Genomic DNA, 12,772 nt, shown 5'->3' with positions numbered 1-12,772 from the left:
ATCAAGTGCAACAGACATGAAACTCCATCCACAAACAGACATCTCGTACCTATACAGGACGATGCATGCACGTTTGCATTCCTGCATTCAACATTGGTACGCAAAATGGGTCAGAACACTGTTTTAGAAACCACGAAACAAATATGCCAAATTGAAACTGACGCAAAATCCCCAAGATTGGTGATCTTTTACAGAAACTCGAAATTTAGCGTAGACTTCAATGCGAGATGCACAACGAAACTGTCACGAAACCTGGCAGAAAATCCAAAGAGATTCTGATCGTATGTGAAGTATGTTAGCGGAAAAAACAATCAATCCCTTCTCTGCGCGATAGCGATGGAGATAGTATCGAAGACAGTGCTGCCAAAGCAGTGTTACTAAACACAGCCTTCCGAAATGCCTTCGCAAAAGAAGACGAAGTAAATATTCCAGAATTCGAATCGAGAACAGCTGCCAACATGAGTAACGTAGAAGAAAATATCCTCGTAGTAATGAAGAAACTTAAATCAAACTTCCTGGCAGATTAAAACTGTGTGCCCGACCGAGACTCGAACTCGGGGCCTTTGCCTTTCGCGCGCAAGTGCTCTACCATGTGAGCTACCAAAGCACGACTCACGCCCGGTACTCACAGCTTTACTTCTGCCAGTATCCGTCTCCTACCTTCCAAACTTTACAGAAGCTCTTCTGCGAAACTTGCAGAACTAGCACTCCTGAAAGAAAGGATATTGCGGAGACATGGCCTAGCCACAGCCTGGGGGATGTTTCCAGAATGAGATTTTCACTCTGCAGCGGAGTGTGCGCTGATATGAAACTTCCTGGCAGATTAAAACTGTGTGCCCGACCGAGACTCGAACTCGGGACCTTTGCCTTTTGCGGGCAAGTGCTCTACCAACTGAGCTACCGAAGCACGACTCACGTCCGGTACTCACAGCTTTACTTCTGCCAGTATCCGTCTCCTACCTTCCAAACTTTACAGAAGCTCTTCTGCGAAACTTGCAGAACTAGCACTCCTGAAAGAAAGGATATTGCGGAGACATGGCTTAGCCACAGCCTGGGGGATGTTTCCAGAATGAGATTTTCACTCTGCAGCGGAGTGTGCGCTGATATGAAACTTCCTGGCAGATTAAAACTGTGTGCCCGACCGAGACTCGAACTCGGGACCTTTGCCTTTCGCGGGCAAGTGCTCTACCAACTGAGCTACCGAAGCACGACTCACGTCCGGTACTCACAGCTTTACTTCTGCCAGTATCCGTCTCCTACCTTCCAAACTTTACAGAAGCTCTTCTGCGAAACTTGCAGAACTAGCACTCCTGAAAGAAAGGATATTGCGGAGACATGGCTTAGCCACAGCCTGGGGGATGTTTCCAGAATGAGATTTTCACTCTGCAGCGGAGTGTGCGCTGATATGAAACTTCCTGGCAGATTAAAACTGTGTGCCCGACCGAGACTCGAACTCGGGACCTTTGCCTTTTGCGGGCAAGTGCTCTACCAACTGAGCTACCGAAGCACGACTCACGTCCGGTACTCACAGCTTTACTTCTGCCAGTATCCGTCTCCTACCTTCCAAACTTTACAGAAGCTCTTCTGCGAAACTTGCAGAACTAGCACTCCTGAAAGAAAGGATATTGCGGAGACATGGCTTAGCCACAGCCTGGGGGATGTTTCCAGAATGAGATTTTCACTCTGCAGCGGAGTGTGCGCTGATATGAAACTTCCTGGCAGATTAAAACTGTGTGCCCGACCGAGACTCGAACTCGGGACCTTTGCCTTTCGCGGGCAAGTGCTCTACCAACTGAGCTACCGAAGCACGACTCACGTCCGGTACTCACAGCTTTACTTCTGCCAGTATCCGTCTCCTACCTTCCAAACTTTACAGAAGCTCTTCTGCGAAACTTGCAGAACTAGCACTCCTGAAAGAAAGGATATTGCGGAGACATGGCTTAGCCACAGCCTGGGGGATGTTTCCAGAATGAGATTTTCACTCTGCAGCGGAGTGTGCGCTGATATGAAACTGCCTGGCAGATTAAAACTGTGTGCCCGACCGAGACTCGAACTCGGGACCTTTGCCTTTCGCGGGCAAGTGCTCTACCAACTGAGCTACCGAAGCACGACTCACGTCCGGTACTCACAGCTTTACTTCTGCCAGTATCCGTCTCCTACCTTCCAAACTTTACAGAAGCTCTTCTGCGAAACTTGCAGAACTAGCACTCCTGAAAGAAAGGATATTGCGGAGACATGGCTTAGCCACAGCCTGGGGGATGTTTCCAGAATGAGATTTTCACTCTGCAGCGGAGTGTGCGCTGATATGAAACTTCCTGGCAGATTAAAACTGTGTGCCCGACCGAGACTCGAACTCGGGACCTTTGCCTTTCGCGGGCAAGTGCTCTACCAACTGAGCTACCGAAGCACGACTCACGTCCGGTACTCACAGCTTTACTTCTTCCAGTATCTGTCTCCTACCTTCCAAACTTTACAGAAGCTCTTCTGCGAAACTTGCAGAACTAGCACTCCTGAAAGAAAGGATATTGCGGAGACATGGCTTAGCCACAGCCTGGGGGATGTTTCCAGAATGAGATTTTCACTCTGCAGCGTAGTGTGCGCTGATATGAAACTTCCTGGCAGATTAAAACTGTGTGCCCGACCGAGACTCGAACTCGGGACCTTTGCCTTTCGCGGGCAAGTGCTCTACCAACTGAGCTACCGAAGCACGACTCACGTCCGGTACTCACAGCTTTACTTCTGCCAGTATCCGTCTCCTACCTTCCAAACTTTACAGAAGCTCTTCTGCGAAACTTGCAGAACTAGCACTCCTGAAAGAAAGGATATTGCGGAGACATGGCTTAGCCACAGCCTGGGGGATGTTTCCAGAATGAGATTTTCACTCTGCAGCGGAGTGTGCGCTGATATGAAACTTCCTGGCAGATTAAAACTGTGTGCCCGACCGAGACTCGAAACTCGGGACCTTTGCCTTTCGCGGGCAAGTGCTCTACCAACTGAGCTACCGAAGCACGACTCACGTCCGGTACTCACAGCTTTACTTCTGCCAGTATCCGTCTCCTACCTTCCAAACTTTACAGAAGCTCTTCTGCGAAACTTGCAGAACTAGCACTCCTGAAAGAAAGGATATTGCGGAGACATGGCTTAGCCACAGCCTGGGGGATGTTTCCAGAATGAGATTTTCACTCTGCAGCGGAGTGTGCGCTGATATGAAACTTCCTGGCAGATTAAAACTGTGTGCCCGACCGAGACTCGAACTCGGGACCTTTGCCTTTCGCGGGCAAGTGCTCTACCAACTGAGCTACCGAAGCACGACTCACGTCCGGTACTCACAGCTTTACTTCTTCCAGTATCCGTCTCCTACCTTCCAAACTTTACAGAAGCTCTTCTGCGAAACTTGCAGAACTAGCACTCCTGAAAGAAAGGATATTGCGGAGACATGGCTTAGCCACAGCCTGGGGGATGTTTCCAGAATGAGATTTTCACTCTGCAGCAGAGTGTGCGCTGATATGAAACTTCCTGGCAGATTAAAACTGTGTGCCCGACCGAGACTCGAACTCGAGACCTTTGCCTTTCACGGGCAAGTGCTCTACCAACTGAGCTACCGAAGCACGACTCACGTCCGGTACCCACAGCTTTACTTCTGCCAGTATCCGTCTCCTACCTTCCAAACTTTACAGAAGCTCTTCTGCGAAACTTGCAGAACTAGCACTCCTGAAAGAAAGGATATTGCGGAGACATGGCTTAGCCACAGCCTGGGGGATGTTTCCAGAATGAGATTTTCACTCTGCAGCGGAGTGTGCGCTGATATGAAACTTCCTGGCAGATTAAAACTGTGTGCCCGGCCGAGACTCGAACTCGGGACCTTTGCCTTTCGTGGGCAAGTGCTCTACCAACTGAGCTACCGAAGCACGACTCACGTCCGGTACTCACAGCTTTACTTCTGCCAGTATCCGTCTCCTACCTTCCAAACTTTACAGAAGCTCTTCTGCGAAACTTGCAGAACTAGCACTCCTGAAAGAAAGGATATTGCGGAGACATGGCTTAGCCACAGCCTGGGGGATGTTTCCAGAATGAGATTTTCACTCTGCAGCGGAGTGTGCGCTGATATGAAACTTCCTGGCAGATTAAAACTGTGTGCCCGACCGAGACTCGAAACTCGGGACCTTTGCCTTTCGCGGGCAAGTGCTCTACCAACTGAGCTACCGAAGCACGACTCACGTCCGGTACTCACAGCTTTACTTCTGCCAGTATCCGTCTCCTACCTTCCAAACTTTACAGAAGCTCTTCTGCGAAACTTGCAGAACTAGCACTCCTGAAAGAAAGGATATTGCGGAGACATGGCTTAGCCACAGCCTGGGGGATGTTTCCAGAATGAGATTTTCACTCTGCAGCGGAGTGTGCGCTGATATGAAACTTCCTGGCAGATTAAAACTGTGTGCCCGACCGAGACTCGAACTCGGGACCTTTGCCTTTCGCGGGCAAGTGCTCTACCAACTGAGCTACCGAAGCACGACTCACGTCCGGTACTCACAGCTTTACTTCTGCCAGTATCCGTCTCCTACCTTCCAAACTTTACAGAAGCCCTTCTGCGAAACTTGCAGAACTAGCACTCCTGAAAGAAAGGATATTGCGGAGACATGGCTTAGCCACAGCCTGGGGGATGTTTCCAGAATGAGATTTTCACTCTGCAGCGGAGTGTGCGCTGATATGAAACTTCCTGGCAGATTAAAACTGTGTGCCCGACCGAGACTCGAACTCGGGACCTTTGCCTTTCGCGGGCAAGTGCTCTACCAACTGAGCTACCGAAGCACGACTCACGTCCGGTACTCACAGCTTTACTTCTGCCAGTATCCGTCTCCTACCTTCCAAACTTTACAGAAGCTCTTCTGCGAAACTTGCAGAACTAGCACTCCTGAAAGAAAGGATATTGCGGAGACATGGCTTAGCCACAGCCTGGGGGATGTTTCCAGAATGAGATTTTCACTCTGCAGCGGAGTGTGCGCTGATATGAAACCTCCTGGCAGATTAAAACTGTGTGCCCGACCGAGACTCGAACTCGGGACCTTTGCCTTTCGCGGGCAAGTGCTCTACCAACTGAGCTACCAAAGCACGACTCACGTCCGGTACTCACAGCTTTACTTCTGCCAGTATCCGTCTCCTACCTTCCAAACTTTACAGAAGCTCTTCTGCGAAACTTGCAGAACTAGCACTCCTGAAAGAAAGGATATTGCGGAGACATGGCTTAGCCACAGCCTGGGGGATGTTTCCAGAATGAGATTTTCACTCTGCAGCGGAGTGTGCGCTGATATGAAACTTCCTGGCAGATTAAAACTGTGTGCCCGACCGAGACTCGAACTCGGGACCTTTGCCTTTCGCGGGCAAGTGCTCTACCAACTGAGCTACCGCAGCACGACTCACGTCCGGTACTCACAGCTTTACTTCTGCCAGTATCCGTCTCCTACCTTCCAAACTTTACAGAAGCTCTTCTGCGAAACTTGCAGAACTAGCACTCCTGAAAGAAAGGATATTGCGGAGACATGGCTTAGCCACAGCCTGGGGGATGTTTCCAGAATGAGATTTTCACTCTGCAGCGGAGTGTGCGCTGATATGAAACTTCCTGGCAGATTAAAACTGTGTGCCCGACCGAGACTCGAACTCGGGACCTTTGCCTTTCGCGGGCAAGTGCTCTACCAACTGAGCTACCGAAGCACGAGTCACGTCGGGTACTCACAGCTTTACTTCTGCCAGTATCCGTCTCCTACCTTCCAAACTTTACAGAAGCTCTTCTGCGAAACTTGCAGAACTAGCACTCCTGAAAGAAAGGATATTGCGGAGACATGGCTTAGCCACAGCCTGGGGGATGTTTCCAGAATGAGATTTTCACTCTGCAGCGGAGTGTGCACTGATATGAAACTTCCTGGCAGATTAAAACTGTGTGCCCGACCGAGACTCGAACTCGGGACCTTTGCCTTTCGCGGGCAAGTGCTCTACCAACTGAGCTACCGAAGCACGACTCACGTCCGGTACTCACAGCTTTACTTCTGCCAGTATCCGTCTCCTACCTTCCAAACTTTACAGAAGCTCTTCTGCGAAACTTGCAGAACTAGCACTCCTGTAAGAAAGGATATTGCGGAGACATGGCTTAGCCACAGCCTGGGGGATGTTTCCAGAATGAGATTTTCACTCTGCAGCGGAGTGTGCACTGATATGAAACTCCCTGGCAGATTAAAACTGTGTGCCCGACCGAGACTCGAACTCGGGACCTTTGCCTTTCGCGGGCAAGTGCTCTACCAACTGAGCTACTGAAGCACGACTCACGTCCGGTACTCACAGCTTTACTTCTGCCAGTATCCGTCTCCTACCTTCCAAACTTTACAGAAGCTCTTCTGCGAAACTTGCAGAACTAGCACTCCTGAAAGAAAGGATATTGCGGAGACATGCCTTAGCCACAGCCTGGGGGATGTTTCCAGAATGAGATTTTCACTCTGCAGCGGAGTGTGCGCTGATATGAAACTTCCTGGCAGATTAAAACTGTGTGCCCGACCGAGACTCGAACTCGGGACCTTTGCCTTTCGCGGGCAAGTGCTCTACCAACTGAGCTACCGAAGCACGACTCACGTCCGGTACTCACAGCTTTACTTCTGCCAGTATTCGTCTCCTACCTTCCAAACTTTACAGAAGCTCTTCTGCGAAACTTGCAGAACTAGCACTCCTGAAAGAAAGGATATTGCGGAGACATGGCTTAGCCACAGCCTGGGTGATGTTTCCAGAATGAGATTTTCACTCTGCAGCGGAGTGTGCGCTGATATGAAACTTCCTGGCAGATTAAAACTGTGAGCCCGACCGAGACTCGAACTCGGGACCTTTGCCTTTTGCGGGCAAGTGCTCTACCAACTGAGCTACCGAAGCACGAGTCACGTCCGGTACTCACAGCTTTACTTCTGCCAGTATCCGTCTCCTACCTTCCAAACTTTACAGAAGCTCTTCTGCGAAACTTGCAGAACTAGCACTCCTGAAAGAAAGGATATTGCGGAGACATGGCTTAGCCACAGCCTGGGGGATGTTTCCAGAATGAGATTTTCACTCTGCAGCGGAGTGTGCGCTGATATGAACTTCCTGGCAGATTAAAACTGTGTGCCCGACCGAGACTCGAACTCGGGACCTTTGCCTTTCGCGGGCAAGTGCTCTACCAACTGGGCTACCGAAGCACGACTCACGTCCGGTACTCACAGCTTTACTTCTGCCAGTATCCGTCTCCTACCTTCCAAACTTTACAGGAGCTCTTCTGCGAAACTTGCAGAACTAGCACTCCTGTAAGAAAGGATATTGCGGAGACATGGCTTAGCCACAGCCTGGGGGATGTTTCCAGAATGAGATTTTCACTCTGCAGCGGAGTGTGCGCTGATATGAAACTTCCTGGCAGATTAAAACTGTGTGCCCGACCGAGACTCGAACTCGGGACCTTTGCCTTTCGCGGGCAAGTGCTCTACCAACTGAGCTACCGAAGCACGACTCACGTCCGGTACTCACAGCACACTCCGCTGCAGAGTGAAAATCTCATTCTGGAAACATGCCCCAGGCTGTGGCTAAGCCATGTCTCCGCAATATCCTTTCTTACAGGAGTGCTAGTTCTGCAAGTTTCGCAGAAGAGCTTCTGTAAAGTTTGGAAGGTAGGAGACGGATACTGGCAGAAGTAAAGCTGTGAGTACCGGACGTGAGTCGTGCTTCGGTAGCTCAGTTGGTAGAGCACTTGCCCGCGAAAGGCAAAGGTCCCGAGTTCGAGTCTCGGTCGGGCACACAGTTTTAATCTGCCAGGAAGTTTCATATCAGCGCACACTCCGCTGCAGAGTGAAAATCTCATTCTGGAAACATCCCCCAGGCTGTGGCTAAGCCATGTCTCCGCAATATCCTTTCTTTCAGGAGTGCTAGTTCTGCAAGTTTCGCAGAAGAGCTTCTGTAAAGTTTGGAAGGTAGGAGACGGATACTGGCAGAAGTAAAGCTGTGAGTACCGGACGTGAGTCGTGCTTCGGTAGCTCAGTTGGTAGAGCACTTGCCCGCGAAAGGCAAAGGTCCCGAGTTCGAGTGTCGGTCGGGCACACAGTTTTAATCTGCCAGGAAGTTTCATATCAGCGCACACTCCGCTGCAGAGTGAAAATCTCATTCTGGAAACATCACCCAGGCTGTGGCTAAGCCATGTCTCCGCAATATCCTTTCTTTCAGGAGTGCTAGTTCTGCAAGTTTCGCAGAAGAGCTTCTGTAAAGTTTGGAAGGTAGGAGACGGATACTGGCAGAAGTAAAGCTGTGAGTACCGGACGTGAGTCGTGCTTCGGTAGCTCAGTTGGTAGAGCACTTGCCCGCAAAAGGCAAAGGTCCCGAGTTCGAGTCTCGGTCGGGCACACAGTTTTAATCTGCCAGGAAGTTTCATATCAGCGCACACTCCGCTGCAGAGTGAAAATCTCATTCTGGAAACATCCCCCAGGCTGTGGCTAAGCCATGTCTCCGCAATATCCTTTCTTTCAGGAGTGCTAGTTCTGCAAGTTTCGCAGAAGAGCTTCTGTAAAGTTTGGAAGGTAGGAGACGGATACTGGCAGAAGTAAAGCTGTGAGTACCGGACGTGAGTCGTGCTTCGGTAGCTCAGTTGGTAGAGCACTTGCCCGCGAAAGGCAAAGGTCCCGAGTTCGAGTCTCGGTCGGGCACACAGTTTTAATCTGCCAGGAAGTTTCATATCAGCGCACACTCCGCTGCAGAGTGAAAATCTCATTCTGGAAACATCCCCCAGGCTGTGGCTAAGCCATGTCTCCGCAATATCCTTTCTTTCAGGAGTGCTAGTTCTGCAAGTTTCGCAGAAGAGCTTCTGTAAAGTTTGGAAGGTAGGAGACGGATACTGGCAGAAGTAAAGCTGTGAGTACCGGACGTGAGTCGTGCTTCAGTAGCTCAGTTGGTAGAGCACTTGCCCGCGAAAGGCAAAGGTCCCGAGTTCGAGTCTCGGTCGGGCACACAGTTTTAATCTGCCAGGAAGTTTCATATCAGCGCACACTCCGCTGCAGAGTGAAAATCTCATTCTGGAAACATCCCCCAGGCTGTGGCTAAGCCATGTCTCCGCAATATCCTTTCTTTCAGAAGTGCTAGTTCTGCAAGTTTCGCAGAAGAGCTTCTGTAAAGTTTGGAAGGTAGGAGACGGATACTGGCAGAAGTAAAGCTGTGAGTACCGGACGTGAGTCGTGCTTCGGTAGCTCAGTTGGTAGAGCACTTGCCCGCGAAAGGCAAAGGTCCCGAGTTCGAGTCTCGGTCGGGCACACAGTTTTAATCTGCCAGGAAGTTTCATATCAGCGCACACTCCGCTGCAGAGTGAAAATCTCATTCTGGAAACATCCCCCAGGCTGTGGCTAAGCCATGTCTCCGCAATATCATTTCTTTCAGGAGTGCTAGTTCTGCAAGTTTCGCAGAAGAGCTTCTGTAAAGTTTGGAAGGTAGGAGACGGATACTGGCAGAAGTAAAGCTGTGAGTACCGGACGTGAGTCGTGCTTCGGTAGCTCAGTTGGTAGAGCACTTGCCCGCGAAAGGCAAAGGTCCCGAGTTCGAGTCTCGGTCGGGTACACAGTTTTAATCTGCCAGGAAGTTTCATATCAGCGCACACTCCGCTGCAGAGTGAAAATCTCATTCTGGAAACATCCCCCAGGCTGTGGCTAAGCCATGTCTCCGCAATATCCTTTCTTTCAGGAGTGCTAGTTCTGCAAGTTTCGCAGAAGAGCTTCTGTAAAGGTTGGAAGGTAGGAGACGGATACTGGCAGAAGTAAAGCTGTGAGTACCGGACGTGAGTCGTGCTTCGGTAGCTCAGTTGGTAGAGCACTTGCCCGCAAAAGGCAAAGGTCCCGAGTTCGAGTGTCGGTCGGGCACACAGTTTTAATCTGCCAGGAAGTTTCATATCAGCGCACACTCCGCTGCAGAGTGAAAATCTCATTCTGGAAACATCCCGCAGGCTGTGGCTAAGCCATGTCTCCGCAATATCCTTTCTTTCAGGAGTGCTAGTTCTGCAAGTTTCGCAGAAGAGCTTCTGTAAAGTTTGGAAGGTAGGAGACGGATACTGGCAGAAGTAAAGCTGTGAGTACCGGACGTGAGTCGTGCTTCGGTAGCTCAGTTGGTAGAGCACTTGCCCGCAAAAGGCAAAGGTCCCGAGTTCGAGTCTCGGTCGGGCACACAGTTTTAATCTGCCAGGAAGTTTCATATCAGCGCACACTCCGCTGCAGAGTGAAAATCTCGTTCTGGAAACATCCCCCAGGCTGTGGCTAAGCCATGTCTCCACAATATCCTTTCTTTCAGGAGTGCTAGTTCTGCAAGTTTCGCAGAAGAGCTTCTGTAAAGTTTGGAAGGTAGGAGACGGATACTGGCAGAAGTAAAGCTGTGAGTACCGGACGTGAGTCGTGCTTCGGTAGCTCAGTTGGTAGAGCACTTGCCCGCGAAAGGCAAAGGTCCCGAGTTCGAGTCTCGGTCGGGCACACAGTTTTAATCTGCCAGGAAGTTTCATATCAGCGCACACTCCGCTGCAGAGTGAAAATCTCATTCTGGAAACTTAAATCACTTAACAAAAGCAAGTCTTCAGGTCCAGACTGTATATGAATTAGGTTCCTTCCGGAGTATGCTGATTCATTAGCTCCGTACTTAACAATCATATATAACCGTTCGACTACGAAAGATCCATACCCAAAGATTGGAAAGTTGCACAGGTCACACCAATATCCAAGAAAGGTAGTAGGAGTAATCCACTACATCACAGGCCCATATCGTTTACTTCGATATGCAGCAGGATTTTAGAACATATATTGTGTTCGAACAGCATTACCTCGAAGAAAACGGTCTATTGACACACAGTCGACATTGGTTTAGAAAATATCGTTCATGTGAAACACAATTAGCTATTTATTCGTATGAAGTGTTGAGTGCTACTGATAAGGGATTTCAGATCGATTCCGTATTTCCGGAAGGCCTTTGACACTGTACCACACAAGCGGCTCGTAGTGAAATTGTGTGCTTATGAAATATCGTCGCAGTTATGTGACGAGATTTGTGATTTCCTGTCAGAGAGGTCACAGTTCGTAGTAACTGACGGAAAGTCATCGAGTAAAAGTGAAGTGATTTCTGGCGTTCCCCAAGGTTGTGTTATAGGGCCTTTGTTGTTCCTTACCTATATAAACGATCTGTGTAGCCGTCTTCGGTGGTTTGCAGATGACGCTGTCGTTTATCAATTAATAAAGTCATCAGAAGATCAAAACAAACTGCAAAACGATTTAGAAAAGATATCTGAATGGTGTGAAAATGGGAATTGACCATAAATAGCTGAAGGTGTGAGGTCACCAACATGAGTGCTAAAAGGAGCTCGTCAAACTTCGATTACACGATGAATCAGCTTAATCTAAAAGCCGTAAATTCAACTAAACACCTAGGTACCAAATTTACTAACAACTTAAATTGGAAGGAACACATAGGAAATATTGTGGGGAAGGCTAACCAAAGACTGTGTTTTAGTGGCACGACACTTAGAAAATGTAGCATACCTACTAAAGAGATGGCCTACGCTACGCTTGTCCGTCCGCTTTTAGAATACTGCTGCGCGGAGTGGGATCCTTGCCAGATAGGACTGACGGAGTACATCGAAAAAGTTCAAAGAAAGGCAACACGTTTCGTATTATCACGAAATATGGGAGTAAGTGTCACAGAAATGATACAGAATTTCGGCTAGGAATCATTAAAAAAAGGCGTTTTTCGTTGCCACGGAATCTTCTCACCTAATTCCAATCACTAACTTTCTCATCCGAATGCGAAAATCAGATCTCGTACGGAAAGATACGGGTGTTCATTGTCTCCGCGCGCTATACGATATTGGAATAATAGACAATTGTGGAAGTGGTTCGATGAACCCTCTGCCAGGTATTTGAATGTGATTTGCAGAGGATCCATGTAGATGTAGGTGTAGGTGTAGAACGGTCTGGTGGTTACACCGGGTATTAATTTAGAAGCATTTCGCATTTTCAATGGATTATCTTGCGCTTACATCAGCCTGTGGCCTTACAATGTTAATTACTAATATATCTTAACTAGACAAACGTATTCGCGAAATGTCATTATCTGCATTAATTGTTTTCTGATGTTCTTTTACTTCAGTATATATTTGTCGGTGCACACTTACACCATTTCTTAGTTCCCTCTGCACTGCCTACACCTTCTACTGCACGTGAATAAAAATTGTAAATAGTTGAGCAGTGTTTCATTACACGAGTAAATTCGGGAAGGTACTAATATTATCTTCCACAAATTTGTCCTCTCATTATGTTTAGATGTTTGATGTCAGAGACTTCCAGTCATGGCACTTACATTTTGAGAGGTGACATATCACTGACTTTACATTCATCCATTTAACAGTACCTGCCAAGTTTGACAGTATTGGTGGTGAATATGAGACTCGAAACTACAGGTAAATATATTTCAGCTCAAAAAGATGGAGCACTAAACAACAACATGCTACAAATCACACTCTTGTTTATTGTGAACGAACAGTTATAGCAAAATTCACGATTACGAAAAGTTCAAAGCCGCACCTTCGGGATCATCAGAGCCGTTTTCTTGGAAACTGAAAGGGCTATTCCGATAATTTCCTCCCTCATTGTGCAACAATCAACTCTGAAATGTATTTTGCTACCCTCAGTATATTTCTGAAACGACTTTAGCGAGTTCCTCACCACAAAATTGCAAACGAATTTCTCCTTCTCCATGACAA

At 48.5% G+C, this 12,772-nt stretch overlaps 5 non-coding genes across 5 annotated transcripts; 2 read left to right on the top strand and 3 right to left on the bottom strand.

The window, feature by feature from the left end:
• Positions 1 to 833: 833 nt before the first annotated feature.
• Positions 834 to 908, bottom strand: Trnal-caa (transfer RNA leucine (anticodon CAA)). Its single transcript has one exon. It is a non-coding gene; the product is annotated as a tRNA-Leu (tRNA).
• Positions 909 to 1,433: 525 nt separating this feature from the next.
• Trnal-caa (transfer RNA leucine (anticodon CAA)) lies at positions 1,434 to 1,508 on the bottom strand. Its single transcript has one exon. It is a non-coding gene; the product is annotated as a tRNA-Leu (tRNA).
• Positions 1,509 to 3,834: 2,326 nt separating this feature from the next.
• Positions 3,835 to 3,909, bottom strand: Trnas-cga (transfer RNA serine (anticodon CGA)). Its single transcript has one exon. It is a non-coding gene; the product is annotated as a tRNA-Ser (tRNA).
• A 4,413-nt stretch (positions 3,910 to 8,322) lies between these two features.
• On the top strand, positions 8,323 to 8,397 carry Trnal-caa (transfer RNA leucine (anticodon CAA)). Its single transcript has one exon. It is a non-coding gene; the product is annotated as a tRNA-Leu (tRNA).
• A 1,725-nt stretch (positions 8,398 to 10,122) lies between these two features.
• Trnal-caa (transfer RNA leucine (anticodon CAA)) lies at positions 10,123 to 10,197 on the top strand. The gene has a single exon. It is a non-coding gene; the product is annotated as a tRNA-Leu (tRNA).
• The last annotated feature ends 2,575 nt before the right edge of the window (positions 10,198 to 12,772 follow it).

This window comes from Schistocerca gregaria, chromosome 1 (genome assembly GCF_023897955.1).
Source record: "Schistocerca gregaria isolate iqSchGreg1 chromosome 1, iqSchGreg1.2, whole genome shotgun sequence".
NCBI classification, from domain to species: domain Eukaryota; kingdom Metazoa; phylum Arthropoda; class Insecta; order Orthoptera; family Acrididae; genus Schistocerca; species Schistocerca gregaria.
The sequence above is the reverse complement of the archived record's forward strand: the minus strand, read 5'-3'. Positions and strand labels throughout refer to the sequence as shown.